We start from the raw sequence: 18,017 nt of genomic DNA, 5'->3' as shown, positions 1-18,017 counted from the left end.
GGGCCCCTGTACCGATCTGGGAGACCTGGAACTAGCTCCTGGCTCCTGGCTTCGGATCAGCACAGCTCTGACAGTTGCAATCAATTAGGGAGTGAACATCAGATGGAAGACCTCTCTCTTTCTCTCTGGCTCCCTCTCTGTCTGTAACTCGACTTGTAAATAAATAAATAAATAAATCTTTAAAACAATTAAGAAATTTAAAAAGGGAAAGGTTTTTAAAAAATGTATTTATTTATTGTGAGGCAGAGTGACAGATATAGAGAGGAAGGGAAAGAGAGGTCTGCTATCCACTGGTTCACCCCTAAATGGCCAGAATGGCTGGAGCTGGGCTGATCTGAAGCCAGGTGCCAGAAGCCAGGAGTCAGCAGCTTCCTCCAGGTCTCTCACATGGGTGCAGGGGCCCAAGCACTCAGGGCATATTCCACAGCTTTCCTAGGCCATTAGCAAAGAGCTGAATTGGAAATGCAGGAGCAGGGACTCAAACTGGTGCCCATGTGGGATGCTGGTGCTGCAGGTGGATGCTTAATCTACTATGCCACAGGGTGGGCCCAGGGAAAGGTTTTAGGAAGACATCTTTCATGTAGACTAGGCTGCAATATTGCAAGGTAAGGTTTAGCTTTTATTTCCACACATCAGTTTTCATCTTTTAGCAACTATAAATACTGAATATCATACATATAGACATAAATATAGGTAACTGCAGATTTTGTTGTCATTCTTTCTAATTCTCTTTTAATGTCTGCTAATAGGCCATCTTATGGATTATTATATTGATGTTACCTGTACACAACCATCAGGCATTTCCACTGTTGAATTTGTTTATGTGTACAGGTAGTTTTGTTTGTGTGTACATGAATGCACATTTGATGGAGATAGCACTGACACTAATAATGTGAGAAATCCTAATGCTGATTTCAAACTTTCTATCCTCCGCAGAGATGGCTGTCATTGAAGTAGACCACAGGGCCCCTTTGCTGTTGTGGACTGAAATGTGCCTCCCTAAAACTCAAACACTGAAGTGCTAACCACCAACATAACTCTACCTGAAGAAAGTGCTTTTAAGCAGATCAAATGATAGATGTGTCTGTCACATCAGAGAAGGGCTTCTGGAAAAATCGAGCCTATTAGCACCTTTATCTAATATTTTCAAGCTCTACAACTCTGAGAAGTAAAATTCCCTGATTTAAATCATATTCTCTGTGGTATTTTCTTAGCAAATTAATATATCCTCATTTCTGCTAGCATTTTCTGCTGTCATCTAGAAGGTCCTCGTGATTAGCAGAGAAATATAGAAAGTAAAAACTATGATTTTAGATTACCAAGTATCTACTAACATAAAAAAGATATCCCAGAAGCAACCCACTACCATCCTCCAGGACCCAGAAAAAAAAAAAAAAAAACAGGAATGAGTCAAGTTGTGGGGCAGTAGAAAAGTGAATAATGAAAGATCACAGCAGAAGTAAATAAGGAAGGGTTTGATGCTGTGGTGTAGTAGGTTAATGCCTTGTCCTGCTGTGCATGCATCCCATATGTTGTTGCTAGAAGACCAGGTTCTCCACTTCCAATCCAGCTCCCTACTAATGCACCTGGGAAATTGGTGGAAGATGGACCATGTTCTTGGGTGCTGGCACCCACATGAGAGACTTGGAAGAAGCATCTGGCCTTTCAAATAAAGAAATCTTAAAAAAAATAGAAGCAGTGTTAGCACTGTTGGAAAAACAGACACATAGTTCAATGGAAAAAATAGGCAGCTGAAATAAACTGACTTTTCTACAGCCAACCCCTATTTAATAAAGGAAAGAAAACAAACAGGAGAAAGAAGAATCCCCTTAGCAAATGGTTTAAAGGAAAGTGATTATCCATATGTAGAAGCCTGAAAAGATACCCCAACACCTCATACACTATGTAAAAGCAACTCAAGGTTAATTAAAAGTCTAAATATAAAACCAAAACCTTGAGAGCTTGTTTTGAGGTTCTAGCAGGGGAGTGCAGCTACTCGTATACCCTTGACCGAAGACCGGTCCTCCTCTAGCGGGGAAGGTCGTCCTCTTCGACCCAGCACGCAGCTTCGGGAGGGACGCACATGGAGTGGTGAGGGAGGAAGGGGACACCCGCCTAGCCAGCCAGATCAGCCGAAGCAACCCTGGCGATCAATGGGGTGACAGATGTCGCAGCCAGATCGCCCTCACATCCTGAGTTCACGCCGGAGCTGAGGAAAGGAAGCAATGCCGTCGGATCTGGCTGCTCTGCGGGAGTCTGAGGAACAACTCACACCAGGTGGCCGCCGTTCTGTCGTCATGGGTAAAGGAGACCCCAACAAGCCGAGGGGCAAAATGTCCTCCTATGCCTTCTTCGTGCAGACGTGCCGGGAAGAGCACAAGAAGAAACACCCTGACTCTTCGGTCAATTTCGCAGAATTCTCTAAGAAATGCTCGGAGAGATGGAAGACCATGTCTGCAAAGGAAAAGTCCAAGTTTGAAGATATGGCAAAAAGTGATAAAGCTCGTTATGACAGGGAGATGAAAAATTACGTTCCTCCCAAGGGTGATAAGAAGGGAAAGAAAAAGGATCCCAATGCTCCTAAAAGACCACCATCTGCCTTCTTTCTCTTTTGCTCTGAACATCGCCCAAAGATCAAAAGTGAACACCCTGGCCTGTCCATTGGGGACACTGCAAAAAAATTGGGTGAGATGTGGTCTGAACACTCAGCCAAAGATAAACAACCATATGAACAGAAAGCAGCTAAGCTAAAGGAGAAATATGAAAAGGATATTGCTGCATACCGTGCCAAGGGCAAAAGTGAAGCGGGAAAGAAGGGCCCTGGTAGGCCCACAGGCTCAAAGAAGAAGAATGAACCTGAAGATGTGGAGGAAGAAGAGGAAGAAGAAGAAGAAGAAGATGATGAGGAAGAGGATGAAGATGAAGAATAAATGGCTATCCTGTAATGATGAGTGTGGAGTGTGCGTGTGTGCTCAGGCAGTTGTTTTGCTAAGAATGTGAATTCAAGTGCAGCTCAATATTAGCTTCAGTATAAAAAAACTGTACAGATTTTTGTATAGCTGATAAGATTCTTTGTAGAGAAAATACTTTTTTAAAAAAATGCAGGTTGTATCTTTTTGAGGGGCTACTACATACAGTTAGATTTTAAAGCTTCTGATGTTGAATGTTCCTAAATATTTAATGGTTTCTTTAATTTCTTGACTTGTGTATGGTAGCACAGCAAAGTTGTAGGAATTAGTATCATTTGTAAATTTGGATTTTTTGTTAGGATGTTGCATTCTGTGTTGTTTTTTTAAAAAAATTTTGTAATAAAATTATGTATGTTAAAAAAAAAACCAAAACCTAAGTAAACATATGAGAAACTGTAAAACATTAGCAGAGACAACAGTTTGCATAAGATTCCAAAAGCACAAGTAACAAAAATAAAATATACAAATTTGAGCATATCAAATTAAGATACATCTTCACAACAAAGTAATCAACAGAGTGAAGATACAATGGACGGAATGGCAGGAAACATTGAAAACTCTGACTATGACAAAAGATTGATAGCCAGAACATACATATATAGAACTGGAAAAACTCCAAACAAGAAGCAAAATGTACACGTAAGAAATGGGCAATGATCAGAATAGATGTTTCTCAGAAGAAGAAATCTCAATTGTCAAGACATAGATGAACATGCCCAATATCACTAGCCATTAGGGAAATGTAAATCAAAACCAATAGCAGACTCCATCTGTGGGAGAAGACAATGCTTGGGTTTTCATTTGTGCAACAAGTGGGTTTAGAGGACCCTGTTCACCATTAGAGGGCAGAGTCTACATGGAAGTAAGGAAACCTTAATATTTCCTAATGGGCTTGTTGAATTCTTGACTAGTGCCTATTACCTTTGCCACAACCTTTCCAGTCTCACTACTTTCCTTCTTCTTCCTCTTCTCTATAGCTTGCAAAAACAGTATATCTTCTATATACGGAGGATACTTTTGTTTTGTTTTATTCCTTCTGTCTCATGATGTTCCTCTAAGAAATCACAACCCTCCAAATATTCATTCATTTATGCAGTCTGCAGTTTTCATGGGCTACTACATGGCAAAGTACTAGGTTAAAGGAAAGGTATAGGTCAGGAACTGAGCAAAGTTCACAATTATGTAGTATTATCTGGGGAAATGAACCTGATGGAAGACATCTCTCTCTCTCTCTCTCTCTCTCTCTCTCTCTCTGTCTCTCCTTCTCTCTCTGTGTAGCTCTGATTTTCAAATAAATAAATAAATTTTTAAAAACTAACTAAATAAATATACTAATAACCTGGTGGCAACACCTTTCTATCAGAACATGTGAAGCACTCAAACACAGTTTGTCCCAGAAAGTCAGCCATAGTTTTCAAGGGCACATCTTCTACTCCATTTGTGGACATCTCTGTGTGGAGTAAGGGGCACTTATTTCTTCCCCTCTTCTTTCTTACCACTCTCACAGTTATAACTTCTATTGATGCTTCCACAGAGCAGTCTTTATGAAATTGTAGAACTAATATCCTCCCATTTCAAAAATGTCATGGGTTTAACCACAGAACCCAAAATAAGACAAATAACTGGCCTTCTTAATTACACAGTGTGGAAAGTAAGATTCTCAGTGGATCACTGGGTAACTGTAAAGTACTGGGCAGAGAAAAAGATGTTACTTATCTGTATTTATGATGTTGTAATTCTCCACTTTATGCAAACTCAGATTAAAAGGGCTCCAGTTAGTGGGCAATACTGTTGCATAGTGGGTAAAGCTACTGCCTGCAGTGTCAGCATCCTATATGGGTGCCGGTTGGGATCCTGGCTGCTGCACTTCCCATCCAGCTCTCTGCTGTGGCCTGGGAAAACAGTAGAAGATGGCCCAAATCCCTCATCTCCTGCACCCACCTATGAGACCTGGACAAAGCTCCTGGCTTCTGGTTTTGGATCCAAACAGCTCCAGCCATTGATTTCTGTTTCTACCACTCTGTAACTCTGCCTTTCAAATAAATAAATAATTATTTTAAAAAACAGCTTCATCCCAGAAGAAGCTCCTGGCTTCAGACTGGCACAGCTCCAGCTGTTGCTGCCAATTGGGGAGTGAACCATCGGACAGAAGACGTCTCTCTTTCTTTCTCTCTCTCTCCTCTCTCTGTGTAACTCTTTCAAATGAATAAATAAATCTTTTAAAAAGTAGCTCCAGTTATTGAAAACACAGTAGACTTGCATTAATTTTAGTTCCCTTCTTATTTTGCAAAGGGATCAGTGGCAGGTCAAAACAGTTGATAGCCTTGCTAACAGGAGAAGAAATAGCTGAAGACAGAAAATGAAAAGCAGCCAAATACATCATCAAAGAAAGAGAAGTGGACCCCATCCAACACAAACCTTTAAAAGTGGATGCTCACAATTAACGAGTGAAACAGCTGCCCACTGAAATCTTATCTAGGGAGGGAAGATGTCCTAAGTTCTGCTTCTGTAAACTCCAGTCATAAATCTATCCTAATAAATCTGTCCCCGGCATCTCTTTTACAAACATACTGGACCCACTGACCATTGGAAATGTGGACCTAAGTCATGAAGGCTGCCATTTAAACCCACCAATGCTGTAACAGCTAAGAAACTTGAATTTGATGCACAATTCTCAGGAAATCATTCCAGCTGAGCCTAGGGCCATTAATAGAAACTCCTTGGATCCTCCACTGTCTCTGTGCCTGTTTGAAAGAAGGGAGTTTTCCCACCCCAGGTTTCTGGAACAGCTTCAAATTCCACATTGGAAAAATCTGATAATTAATATGAGAGGGATCAATGCACACTTCACACTGCTCCCCACCAGGAAGATGAGGTGCAGGATGAGAGCAGTGGGGCAGATCCTAGTCAGATCCTCCTGCCCACCCCTCTGCTGCCCCAGGCTCCCTGCTGAAGGCCACCCAGCCCCACCCTGCAGGAACCAGCCCAGGAAACATCAAGAGGCCTGGCCAGACTGCATTCTGAGACCACCCACAGTGGGAACCCAGCTTATTTAACTGTGGAGAGCTGGAGTCTTTCTGCCTTCCTTCCCTGCATGTGCATGTTCCCAGAATGCTGCCCCCTCTCTCCTGTAACCACTAAATAAAGCACATTAGGGACAGTTTGGGTGAGGTCCTGCAGGAGAGATTCCAGGCACTGGGAGCCTGGGAAGTGGAGGTGGGAGACAGAACAGCCCAGGTCCCAGTCCTGACCTCGGGGGAAGCTGCCATGATCTATGGCTCCCTGGCACCCACCCTTCTCCCACACGTGTCCCTGCCCCTTCCTGCATGCCAAACCTGCAGCAGAAAGTCCCTGGAGCAGGTACCCTTTCTTCTGGACACACAGGGAGTGATTCGGGGAGTGGCGGGAAGAGACTCCCTGGTAAGTGGGACCCACAGGTGGAGGATGAAGAGGGAAGATGCAGCAGGAGGCAGGCTCGGGGTGAGCACTTGGAAACTCCCTGGGATCGCACGTGCAGAGCAGGAGATGCAGTAAATGACAGAGAAGGAGAAGCACAGCCCCCAGGGCTGACCCTGATCAGGGAATGAACTCCCTCTGTTCAGGCCCCAGGGAATGGCAGCAGCATGCGCATGTGCACAGGCATTCAGAAGGCATAATACATCCCAGCTCCTGGGAACTCTGGGAAATGGAGTACAGGCCGCAGCATCCCTAGAGACACCAGCTGACCCTCCCAAAGGCTGTAGTCAGGGGTGGGTGCCCACAACCAGAGGGCCTTTGCTTTTATTCAGTCCCTCCTTCCTTTCCTTCCCCCCACCAAAATCTCAGGGATCAGTTGCTTTCTTCCTTTCCTGAATCAAATCTGAAAGAATGACACTCACTGCTGCTAACTGACCCCAAATCCTGGCTCCCTCATAACCTCTGTCTCTTCCAGAAAAATCTTATTTACTACTTTGGCCCTAGAAATCATAAATGACTATGATAGAATTTAGCTTTTAACAGAGGTGTAGAAGGCATGGTTTAATATCCAGTTTTGAGAATACAATTTTCATTTGTGTTTTATTGATGTTTATAGTTCTTTTAAGATTTATTGATTTATTTGGAAGTCAGAGTTACAGAGAAGGAGAGGCAGAGACAGAGAGAGAGAGAGAGGTTTACCATCTGCTGGTTCACTCCCCAATTGGCAGCAGCAGCACAGCACCGACCCCTTATAGTTCTTTTCAAATCATTTTAAACTGTCTTTTTATTCATCTAGTACAGAGACAGAAGAATGGACACAGAGCTAACATAGCTGTGTATTCAAAGAGACAGGTTAAGGGTTTAAATGCCTTATATCATAGCATTTATACCTTAGATTAATTCTGGGGACAGTATTATCTGGAGTTTACAAAATAGAAACTGAATGGAAAGAGCTTAGAAAAGCATGGTGTTTTTTAATATCATAAAAAAGTCTAAATTAAAGGCCAATCAAGGGGCCAGCACTGTGGCATAGCATGTAAAGCATTGACCTTCCATATGGGTGGAGGTTGAACCCGGCTACTCTTCATTTGATCCAACTCTCTGCTATGGCCAGGGAAAGCGGTGGAAGATGGCCCAAGTCCTTGGGCAGCTGCATCTGTGTGGGAGACCCAGAAGAAGCTCCTGGCTGCTGGCATTGGAGCTGTACAGCTCCAGCCATTGTGACCAATTGGTGAGTGAACCAAAAGATGGAAGATGCTTCTCTCTCTCTCTCTCTCTCTCTCTCTCTCTCCCCTTCCTCTCTGTGTAACTGTGACTTTCAAATAAATAAATAACTGTTTTTTAGAATGTCAATCAATATATAATACTAGCTTAAAGATATTTCTTTTGTCTTGTGTCTCAGTTTTTAAAATCTGATTTATCAAATGGAAAAATGTGAGAGATGAAGAGTACCTACAAAAATAATTTACTGTAATTATTTACTGTAATAATTTACTGTAATGATGTACTGTAATTTACTGTAATAATTTACTGTAAACAACCACATAGGATTATAACTTGTCTAGAAAACAAAGGAGATTCAAAGTTGCTATTTTTCATGGTTATTTGTTCTTATTTTTAATATCAAGATAGTATATAAATATTATGCACTCCTAGGTATTTGTGTGTTGTTTGATATGTTTTATTTTTTAATCAGAAATTCAAAGAGATAACTGGGTAACATGGAGTTCTGTGTTTCTGATTACTTCTCTCAATTAGAGATCATGGGATTAGAGTTAGTGCTAGATTAAGAATGCTTCAATCTTTATCCACTGACTTCACACCAGCATTTACTATGTTAAACAATATTCTTTGGGTAGATGGCTCTTTCTTGTCAGACTGTAAACTTCATGGGGTCTAGAAACATATTTGCTTTGACACTAAAACTCAGCATCTTGACAGTCAGTCTTTTAGTTGAATAAATACATGATATACAAAATAAATATTTCTGCCCCTCAAGAACTGCCTAAGAGAGAAGAAAATAGAAATCAATTTGATGACTCTCAGTATTAGGTGAATATATAATTTGTCATTCTGACATAAGCCTTGTCATAAAAAGGGCATATGAATAACCACACAGAGTTGAAGTGTATGAACACCTAGGGCCAAGTGGATTAAAAGTTCAGCCTAGCTATGTAAGGCATTCCATGTCAACAGGAGAGGAAGGAGGAAGAGGGGAGGGAGTGTAGGTGGGAAGGTGGTTACGGTGGGAAGAATCACCATGCTCATTACTTAGCAGCAAAGAGAGAATCTGTGATCATTTGTTGCTTAAGAAAGGGTGATAGGCATTATTTAATTATAATGCAGGCATCAGTGTTCTTCTGTCTCTGAAATAGGAAGTCTATAACTCAGAATTCCTTGCTGTTTCATCAAAAACAATTCAAAACAAAAACCTAATTAAGCATAAGTGGAAGTTGTGCGTTAGAAGTCTATTCTAATTTCTAGGAGGTTCAGGGGTTGGAAAATTCATCTAAAATCTTGCTGAAAAATGTCCCACACATTTTCCATGACCACTAACCTTAAGCATAAGCTTTTTTTAAAAAAAAAGATTTATTTATTTGAAAGTCAGAATTACAGAGAGAGGAGAGGCAGAGAGAGAGAGAGAGAGAATCGTCCATCTGCTGGTTTACTCCCCAATTGGATGCAATGGCCAGAGCTGAGCTGATCCAAAGCCAGGAGCTAGGAGCTTCTTCCAGGTCTCCCATGTGGGTTCAGGGGTCCAAGGACATGGGCCATTTTCTACTGCTTTCTCAGGCCACAGCACACCTGGATTGGAAGTGGAGCAGGCTGGACTCCAACCGGCGACCATATGGGATGCTGGCACTGCAGGAGGCAGCCTTACCTGCTATACCACAGCACCAGCCCCCATAAGCCCTATCTTCTGCAGAACCAGCACCCCAGACACCAGCCACCACATGGCATCCCATGGCACATTCAACCCTGGCAATGTTCTGCAGCTCTTGCTCCTCTCCACTTTCACTGGAAGAATCTGCAACTCCTTGTTTTCATGCAAGTAATTCTGCTTCAGATGATGCCCCTGACACAATTGGCTGGCAAGTGCCATGGCATGTGTCCACGGCCTAGCTAAATGCAAAGCTGGAATATTTCACTGCCATGGTGAGACACGGACTCCATCTAATGAAGTAGGGGATTTTTCAGGGAGTCTAGAGAATCAAATATGACAAAATGACAAATCTTAACCAAAGAGTGCCGTGGTACAGATGAAGAGAACCCAAAATGTATTTTTCTATCTTTTCTTTTCTGAGTTAAGTGCCTAAAAACAAAGCCAATGAGGGTTAAACAGACCCATTCTGAAAATTCCTTAACATCTTCATTTTCATCCAAATTAATATATTACTTGAAGGAAATAAATTTTACATAAATGAAAATGCAGCACCACAGACAATTGTACAGAACATAGCCCTTCAGTTAGCTTCAAACCATCTGGGTCCATTAATGTGTTCTTCCAGAACCCAAGCTGCAGTACAATAGAACCACAGCCTCTGACATTCCTCCTCCACCCTGATGGATCTTGGGTTTTCCTCCCACCTCCCCTCTCCTGTGAATACATCAGTAGCAGGATAAATGGAATCCAAAGATACGATGATATTATTTAACATGGAATAAACATAGTGTTTTAGTCAGTACAATCCTCAATACTACAATAATAATTCCGAGTTCACTGACTATGAAACTAAGTATATGAAATCTATTCCTAAGTAATCACACCATCGAGAGCTGAATGTAGACTTTCAGAGGGAAAGAAACAGAGAATTGTGTAGACATGTGTATCTCTATAATAGAGATTTACCACTGTACTTTATAGACAGTACACCATGTTTGTATTTTCTTGTTTTTTTTTTTTTTTTTTTGCAGTCTGGAATAGTTTATTACATCCAGCTTGTCACTTTGGAAATTTTATAATTAGACACTAATATACAACAAATTTTGAATCCTTACAGACAATATACAGCACCCTAGGCCCTCCCAAGGGCAGAAAACAGACCAAGAGCTCATAGACTAGCTGCAACTGCAAGAAGCAGATGAAGATATCATCAGAAAGATACATATTCCTGCAGTGTGGCTGCTGAGCAGTTCTGCCCTTATGGATCTCATCTCTGTTTCAGATCATTAAAGAAAGTTACATGCTTTCTGACATTTCTAAAGATTTCAATAATGAGAATCTAATATATGTTCACTATGCTAAGAGCTTCAGAACAGCCCAAAGATGTGGGCCATCTATTGCTTTCCCAGGCCATAGCAGAGAGCTGGATCAGAAGAGGAGCAGCTGGGACTAGAACCGGAGCCCATATGGGATGCTGGCACTTCAGGCCAGTGCTTTAACCTGCTGTGCCACAGCACTGGCCGCAACGTAGTATTTCTAATAGAAGAGATGGTTAAGTCATTAACTCCTCTAAAATACAAGTTAAGTATTAGTTTTGAAACTCTGATTCATTCATGAGAAAAACAAAAGGTTAATTTTCACTCTTTGCTTCTGGGTATGTAAATTTTCTTCTAAGAAATTAATCATGACTTTTACATCTCAGACCCTATTATGAGTAAGTAGAGAATATTGTGGGGTCATACGCTCATTCTATCAAAGGAACATTTCTCCAATTAAAGAAAACATTATGGGCATCCCATATGGGCACTGGTTTGAGTCCTTGCTGCTCCATTTCTGATCTAGCTCCTGGCTATGTCCTGGGAAAGCAGTAGAAAATGTCCCAAGTGCTTGGGCCCATGCACATGCATGGGAGAACTTGAAGCTCTTAGCTCCTGGCTTCAGATCAGCGCAGCTCCAGCCATTGCAACCAGCTAGGGAGTAAACCATCAGATGGAAGACCTCTCTCTCTCTCTCTCTCTATCTCTCTCTGTGTGTGTGTGGGTGTTTGTAACTCTTTCAAATAAATAAACAAATCTTTTAAAAAAAAAAAGCCAGGGGTCAGGGAAATTTCATCCAGGTCTCTCGCTTGGGTGCAAGACTCAAGGATTTCTACCATATTCTACTGCTTTCCCAGTATGTTTTCAGAGACCTGCATCAGAAGTAGAACATGCAATGGTGCCCATAGAGGATGCTAGTGCTGCAGGTGTTGCTATAACCCATTTTGCCACAGTGCTGGCCCCGTAACAATTTTTAATTCCTAGGAATTAACAGGGAAGAAAGAAGTATGGCAGGATACCTTTTTTAAAAAAAATATTTTATTCATTTGAAAAAGTTATATGGAGAGGTAGAGAGTGAGCTGATCAGAAGCCAGGAGCCAGGAGCTTTTTCTGGGTCTCCACATGAGCAAAAGGGCCCAAGGACTTGGGCTATCCTCTACTGTTTTCCCAGGTGCATTAGCAGGAGGCTGGACTGGAAGTGGAGCAGCTGGGACTCTACCAGCACTCATATGGGATGCCTGTATTTCAGGCCAGGGCTTTAACCTGATGTGCCACAGTGCTGGCTCCAACAGGTGACCTTTTACGCTCAATAATCTCTTCTTGGTATTGGCAGCAGTTTGTAATTTTTTGTTTATTTGCCTTCTTCTTAATCTATATTTTTAAAAAAATTAGAAAAAGTTCCAGCACCCTGAGAACCTCCATCACAAGGGCATACAATCAGATGTTTGTCCAGAAAAGGGTGGTGTAGATGCAATGTGGAAAATGCAAGGTGAGTTGATTCATCTTTCTCAGGCTGTGGTTTCCATGGGCAACTTTTACAACCAACTGCCTTATTTGTTCCTCTTCCACAGAGTGGAAAACACGTTAAGTCATCCTATTTAGCCAAAAGCCAGTGGCAGCACTTCAATATGTCATCAATCCAGGGCCAGCATTGTGGCACAAAGGAGTAAGTTGCCAACTGCAATAGCAGCATGCCTTATGGCACTGCTTTGAGACTCACCTCCTTCACTTCTCGTCCAGCTCTTTGCTTGGGAAAGCAGCAAAGATTGCCCAAGAGTTTGGGTTCCTGCACCCCCATGGGGGACTGGGGCAGACTTCCAGGGTCCTGGCTTCGGCCTGGCTCACCCCAGCTATTGTGGCCATCTGGAAGTGAGCCAGCAGATGAAAGATAGATCTCTCTCTCTCTCTCTCTCCTTCCTTTTACCTAAACATACATTACATACATAAATGAAGATGCATCAATGTAGCAACTTTTTGTGGAAAAGTCTTCTGATTATTGCAGGTACTGTCTCAATGCATAAAAATATCAGACACAAAAATTATAAACTGATTTATATTTATATTTCTCAACCACATACTTTTCAGAAAAAATTGTCTGCCACTCAGCATCAGGTATCAGTCTGAAAGCATTCATTAAAAAATCAAGTAATTTTATTAAGTAGAACAGATAATATGACTGGTTTAGATCTGTAATTGATGCACAGTTATTCTTAAGTGTTGAAAATTAACTGAAATGTGATCCCTGTTGAACATGGTGGTGGGAATGGGAGAGGGAAGAGATGTATAATTTGGGACATGCTCAGGCTGACTTGCCCCAAGTGGTGGAGTTGGAAGCATACCAGGGGATTCCAATACAATCCCATCGAGGTGGCATGTACCAATGCCATCTCACTGTTCCAGGTGATCAGTTTCAGTTCACAGTTGGTCATGGTGAAGGGACTGGGAGTCAAAGGGAGCACATAGACAAGTCTAGTACCTGCTAACGCTAACTGATGGAGTAAATAAAGGGGAGAGTGATCCAACATGGGAAGTGAGATACTCAGCAGACTCATAGAATGGCAGATGTCCTAAATAGCACTCTGGCCTCAGAATCAGCCCTAAAGGCATTCGGAGCTGGCTGAAAAGCTCATGAGAGTATTTCAGGCATGGAAAGCCAAGACACTCTGGCAAAAGATCTCTGCGAGTGAGATCCCAGTGGAAAGAACAGGCCATCAAAGAAGGAGGTACCTTTCTCTGAAGGGAGGAGAGAACCTCCACTTTGACTATGAGCTTGTCTAAACAAGATAAGAATCAGAGAACTCAGAGGGCTTCCATAGCCTTGGAAACTCATGACTGGAGCATAGGGAGATTACTGATGCCATAGACAGGAGTGTCAATTGGTAAAGTCAACAACAGGAGTCACTGTGCACTTACTCCTCATGTAGGATCTCTATCCTTAATGTGCTGTACATTGAGATTTAATGCTATAACGAGTACTCAAACAATATATTTCACTTTGTGTTTCTATGGGGGTGCAAACTGTTGAAAGCTTTACTTAATGCATACTAAACTGATCCTCTGTAAAAAAAAAAAAAAAAAAAAAAAAAAAAAAAAAAAAAAGAAATTATCAATTCCCAACTTGACTCTCACTGGGATTAAACATGACAATAGGTCTGCTCTGATTTCATCATCATTTAAAAAAATCATCTATTATTTTTCACTTTATGTTTCTGTGTGGGAGCAAACTGTTGAAATCCATACTTAATGTATACTAAGCTGATCTTCTGTATATTAAGATAATCGAAAATGAATCTTGATGTGAATGGAAGGGGAGAGGGAGTGGGAAAGGGGAGGGTTGTGGGTGGGAGGGACGGTACGGGGGGAAAGCCATTGTAATCCATAAGTCGTACTTTGGAAATTTATATGCATTAAATAAAAGTTTAAAAAAAAATAAAAATAAAAATAAAAAAAAAATCAAGTAATTTAACTAAACACAAAAACCTCTAGTATAGGCTGCATATAAACCAGTGGCTTCCATGGGTATACACAGATTGATTTTTGTTAATTTACAGGGATCACTGCACTTCCCTGGCACGGAGCTGTCTGAAGAGTTTAAACACTGATGGGTGTGGCATTATTTCTGATATTTGCTTATTATCCAGAGTGCATTTATTCAATATCTATCATGAACTCCACACTCTATATATAAATCTATTTCAAATATGTTGATATTTAATGGTACTTACACACTTAAAAACTGAGCTAATCCTCCTAACTTCTCTCTGGAATAGCTATGCCTTTGACATTGCCTTTTTTCACACATATGGAAATGCATAATATGCTTCTGTATGGTACTTCAGAATTTATAAAAGGCTTTTCAGGTAAAATTTACATAACATCATGTGAAAGTGGCCAAAGGACACAGTCTTCTCATTACAGAGGGGAGAGGTATGAAGTCACTCTCTGAACAGTTACTCAGATTCTGTCAATCAGATTCAGAACCTTATTAGGTATCAGATACACATCTAGATTTTTTCCCTACTGTCTCTTTGTCAGAATTCCCAGCTTATGAGTGAACTTCAGTCTGAATGAATGCTAATATTCAAGGTTCTAAGTGAAAAAATTACTGAGGTTTGTATTGGTGAGGAAAGCATGTATCTAAATGTTACTTGTATTTAATAATAAGTATTGAATCATGAAACTGAATATAAGATTATGCAAATTTTTAAGATGAAGAGCATATATTTAAAACCACATTCTTACATTTTGCAAATGTGTTGAAACAGCTTACTGGAGCATGTGTTTGGCATAGTGGTAAAGCCTTCCACATCGCAGTCAGAATGCTCAGGGCTCAAGCCCTAGCCCTGCTTCTGCTTCTGGCTTCCTGCTAACAGAACCCTGGGAGGCAGCAGCTGATGGCTCAAGTACTTGAGTCCCTGCCACCTGTGTGGGAGACCCACACTGAGTTCCTGGCTTCAGCCTGACCCAGCTCTGGTTGGTGCAGACATTTGAGGAATGAGCAATAAATGGAAGGGCTCTCTCTGCCTTGCAAATAAACAAAAATAAATATACAGACATTTACTTAAGGTGTCTTGCTCACTTTTAAATGATTTCCCTTTTCACAGTAAAATGCCTAACTGTCCTCTTTAGTTACAATGCATGTTTTGCTCTCCATGTCCACTCCTGAGCTCCAAGTACTGGCAGCTCACCCTAGCATGCTGACTGGTTCCAATGTTCAAGTACTCATCTCCCATTCTCTTTTGGTGGGTCTACCGGAAAGAAAGGAGAGTATCTACAGTGATTAATATCTTACTGTTGCTCTTGCTGTCCACCTGCGGGCCTGAAGGATGATCAGCTGAATACACACTGTGATGTTCTGGACGTAGTTTCCAAACTTCAGTCACTTTGCAGTGGAGGGACTCTGTCCTCGTCAATCACCTGAAAGCCTGCAGGAGTAGGGAGAAGCTGTGTTTGAAGAATTCACAAATACAGTGCATTGAAGCCAACCACTACCATCCCCACCACACCCCTACTTCAGGGTTCTGGCAAATCCCAAACCAGGAGTTTGGGACCAGCAGTGGTTCAGGAGGTGACCTCAACTCCTTACTCTGAACAGCTCCAAAGTGCCTGGTGCACCCAGCGGGAGCTCAGCGCCTCGACCTCCCGCCCTCCTGCCCTTGCCACCAGGACGCCCAGCTCCCAGAGCCTCCAGGAGGCCTGCAGCAGACCCGCAGGTCCAGGCACACTGGGTTGTGCATCCAGAGCAAACCCAAAATACAGGCCCAGCTCAAGTGTCACCTCCCCACAAAGTCTCTGTATCCTACTCACTCCCGGAAGGCTGCGGGCCAGCACTCAGAACTGGGAGTCGCGGCATTTGGGGTTCACCCATGCTCCCATGAAGGAAGATGCCCCCGTGGGAACCCCGCTCCACCTGTGGGCAGGGCTGGGGAAGGAGGGCCGAGTAAGCCTCCACCCTAGGACTGCAGCCTGGGAAAGTCCAGGGCCCCAGCGCCCTTGCCGGGCATGGGGTCTCACTAAGTGTGCTCTGAGCCAGGGCCTCAGCCATCAGCAGCTCTCTTGCTTCCAGAATCTGCTGCAGGACAGCTCAGGCTCCACCCAGCGGGGAACCTCGGGCCAATCCTTCCTGCCCTGGGGCAGGACCAGTGCTGCCAGACCCGCCCCATGTAGACTGGCTATAAAGGCAGTGGTCATTGTTGGGCAGCTGGTAGTTGCCACCTCTCCCGCTGGCCCTGCTGGCTGAGGCTTGCAGCACGTGCTGCGCTTGGGGAAGTAATGAAGGCCAAGTCTCATCAGGAAAACCAAGTGCGCGGTGCTGATTTACTCACTGACACAGCATCTGTGTGGTCTGCATGGGCAGACAGGGGGAAGGGTTTCATAGGAGGGCGCTGTTGGCACACTGGGCCGCATGCAGCTGCCTGCTATAGGCATCCAGGGCAGCAGAGTCCTGCAGGGTCCCTAGAGTCCTGGCCATGCTGTGCCTTCCATCATCCACCCTCCTGCACTGATGCTGGGGGAAGTGCTTCTGCGGTTGATATCTCATTTGAATCCATGGTCATTTTCTCATGATGGGATGATCTCACACAGTGACAATGATGGGACAAATCACTGTTCTGCAGCATCTTCCTACCAGGAGCATTGCAGGTAGACAGGGGGCCACGGGTGACCAATGGCACCTCCTGTGCATGGTCTTTGGCCCATCCAGGACCGAAGGTGGAAAGGAAAGGAGAGGAGCTGGCTCAAGGCAGTTCTGCTGTGGGTTCCATCAGGTGCAAAATGTCTCCCGATTGTGGTTAACCTTGCAGGGAAATTGTCTCCTTTTGTGGGCCAGAGACAGCATCTGCTTTATTAGCTGTGCAGTGTATTGATAATTAAAATTTGGGCAGTCCTATCTTTAGTCCTCACAGCGTAGTTACATTCTGAGGAACTGATGAAACTGCTCAGTACTTCGGGGCTGAGTGTAATATTAGGTGGGTAAGCCTGTTGTTGGCTTTTGGTTTATAGCTATTGGGTGACTTTATTTGGTAAAAATGCATTCAGGCTCAGTAGTGTATTCAAGGATGACCACTTAGTGAATTGTCTTTTTTTTAAGAATAAGAGTATTGAAGACTGGGTTGAGCTACCTATGGCAAAACTCCACCATTCCTGGGAAGGCCACAATTGGCAAGAAAAGCAGGTAGCAAGCTTTCATCAAGTAAGTTGAGATTCCTGTGTTTGCAATCTGAAGAGCTCACTGCTGAGCTGGGAGGGGAACTGCTCTGAGCACAACTCATTAGAGAACTGCTCTTGCAGACCTTCCCCGAAGGAAGCACTGTTGTGGTCAGAAGCATTCCAGGAGCTGCTGGCCAGCAATTGTGAATTAGGCTTGAATTGAATCCATTGCAAGCATCACAAGAGTGCAGAAAGGCTGTGTCCTCAAATGAGCAGCTCACCAAGGAGAATTCGACTTAACCTAGTAGAAGGTCTGTTTATCTCCGTTTATTTCACAGCATATTCACACCAGGTGGGGAAGATAAATCAGCCTTCAGCTCTGCAATGGCAGTGCTCTTGGTTGAGGCTGAGGATGCTTTTCATTGCATGCAGTGTTTGCAAGAGACTTAGTTCCCTGAGGATTTATGCCTCTCCTGTAAATACATTTTTGGCACTAAAACAAACTGAAGTATTTCTGTTTTAGTAGTATGGAACCAATGAAGTATTTTGCCTACAGGCATCTTTGTCTTTAAAGAGCTAAATCCGCAGGATTACAGGATTGAGTAAAAACGAGAATAGCTAATCCTAGTACTAGAAAAGTACAAGGGATTATTTGATCATTAGCTTCCTCATATTCCTCATGTTTCTTTTTATTTTTCTACCTGCTCTTCCCTACATATAGATGGTCTGGCTGTATTGGAGGCT

The 18,017-nt window shown here is 42.8% G+C and overlaps 1 pseudogene; it reads left to right on the top strand.

Annotated features, from left to right (window-relative positions):
• The first annotated feature begins 2,230 nt into the window (after window positions 1-2,230).
• Window positions 2,231-3,239, top strand: LOC138847298 (high mobility group protein B2 pseudogene; annotated as a pseudogene).
• Window positions 3,240-18,017: the final 14,778 nt, after the last annotated feature.

This window comes from Oryctolagus cuniculus, chromosome 20, assembly GCF_964237555.1.
Source record: "Oryctolagus cuniculus chromosome 20, mOryCun1.1, whole genome shotgun sequence".
NCBI lineage: Eukaryota > Metazoa > Chordata > Mammalia > Lagomorpha > Leporidae > Oryctolagus > Oryctolagus cuniculus.
Note: the sequence above shows the minus strand (reverse complement) of the source record. Positions and strands in the feature narration are given on the sequence as shown.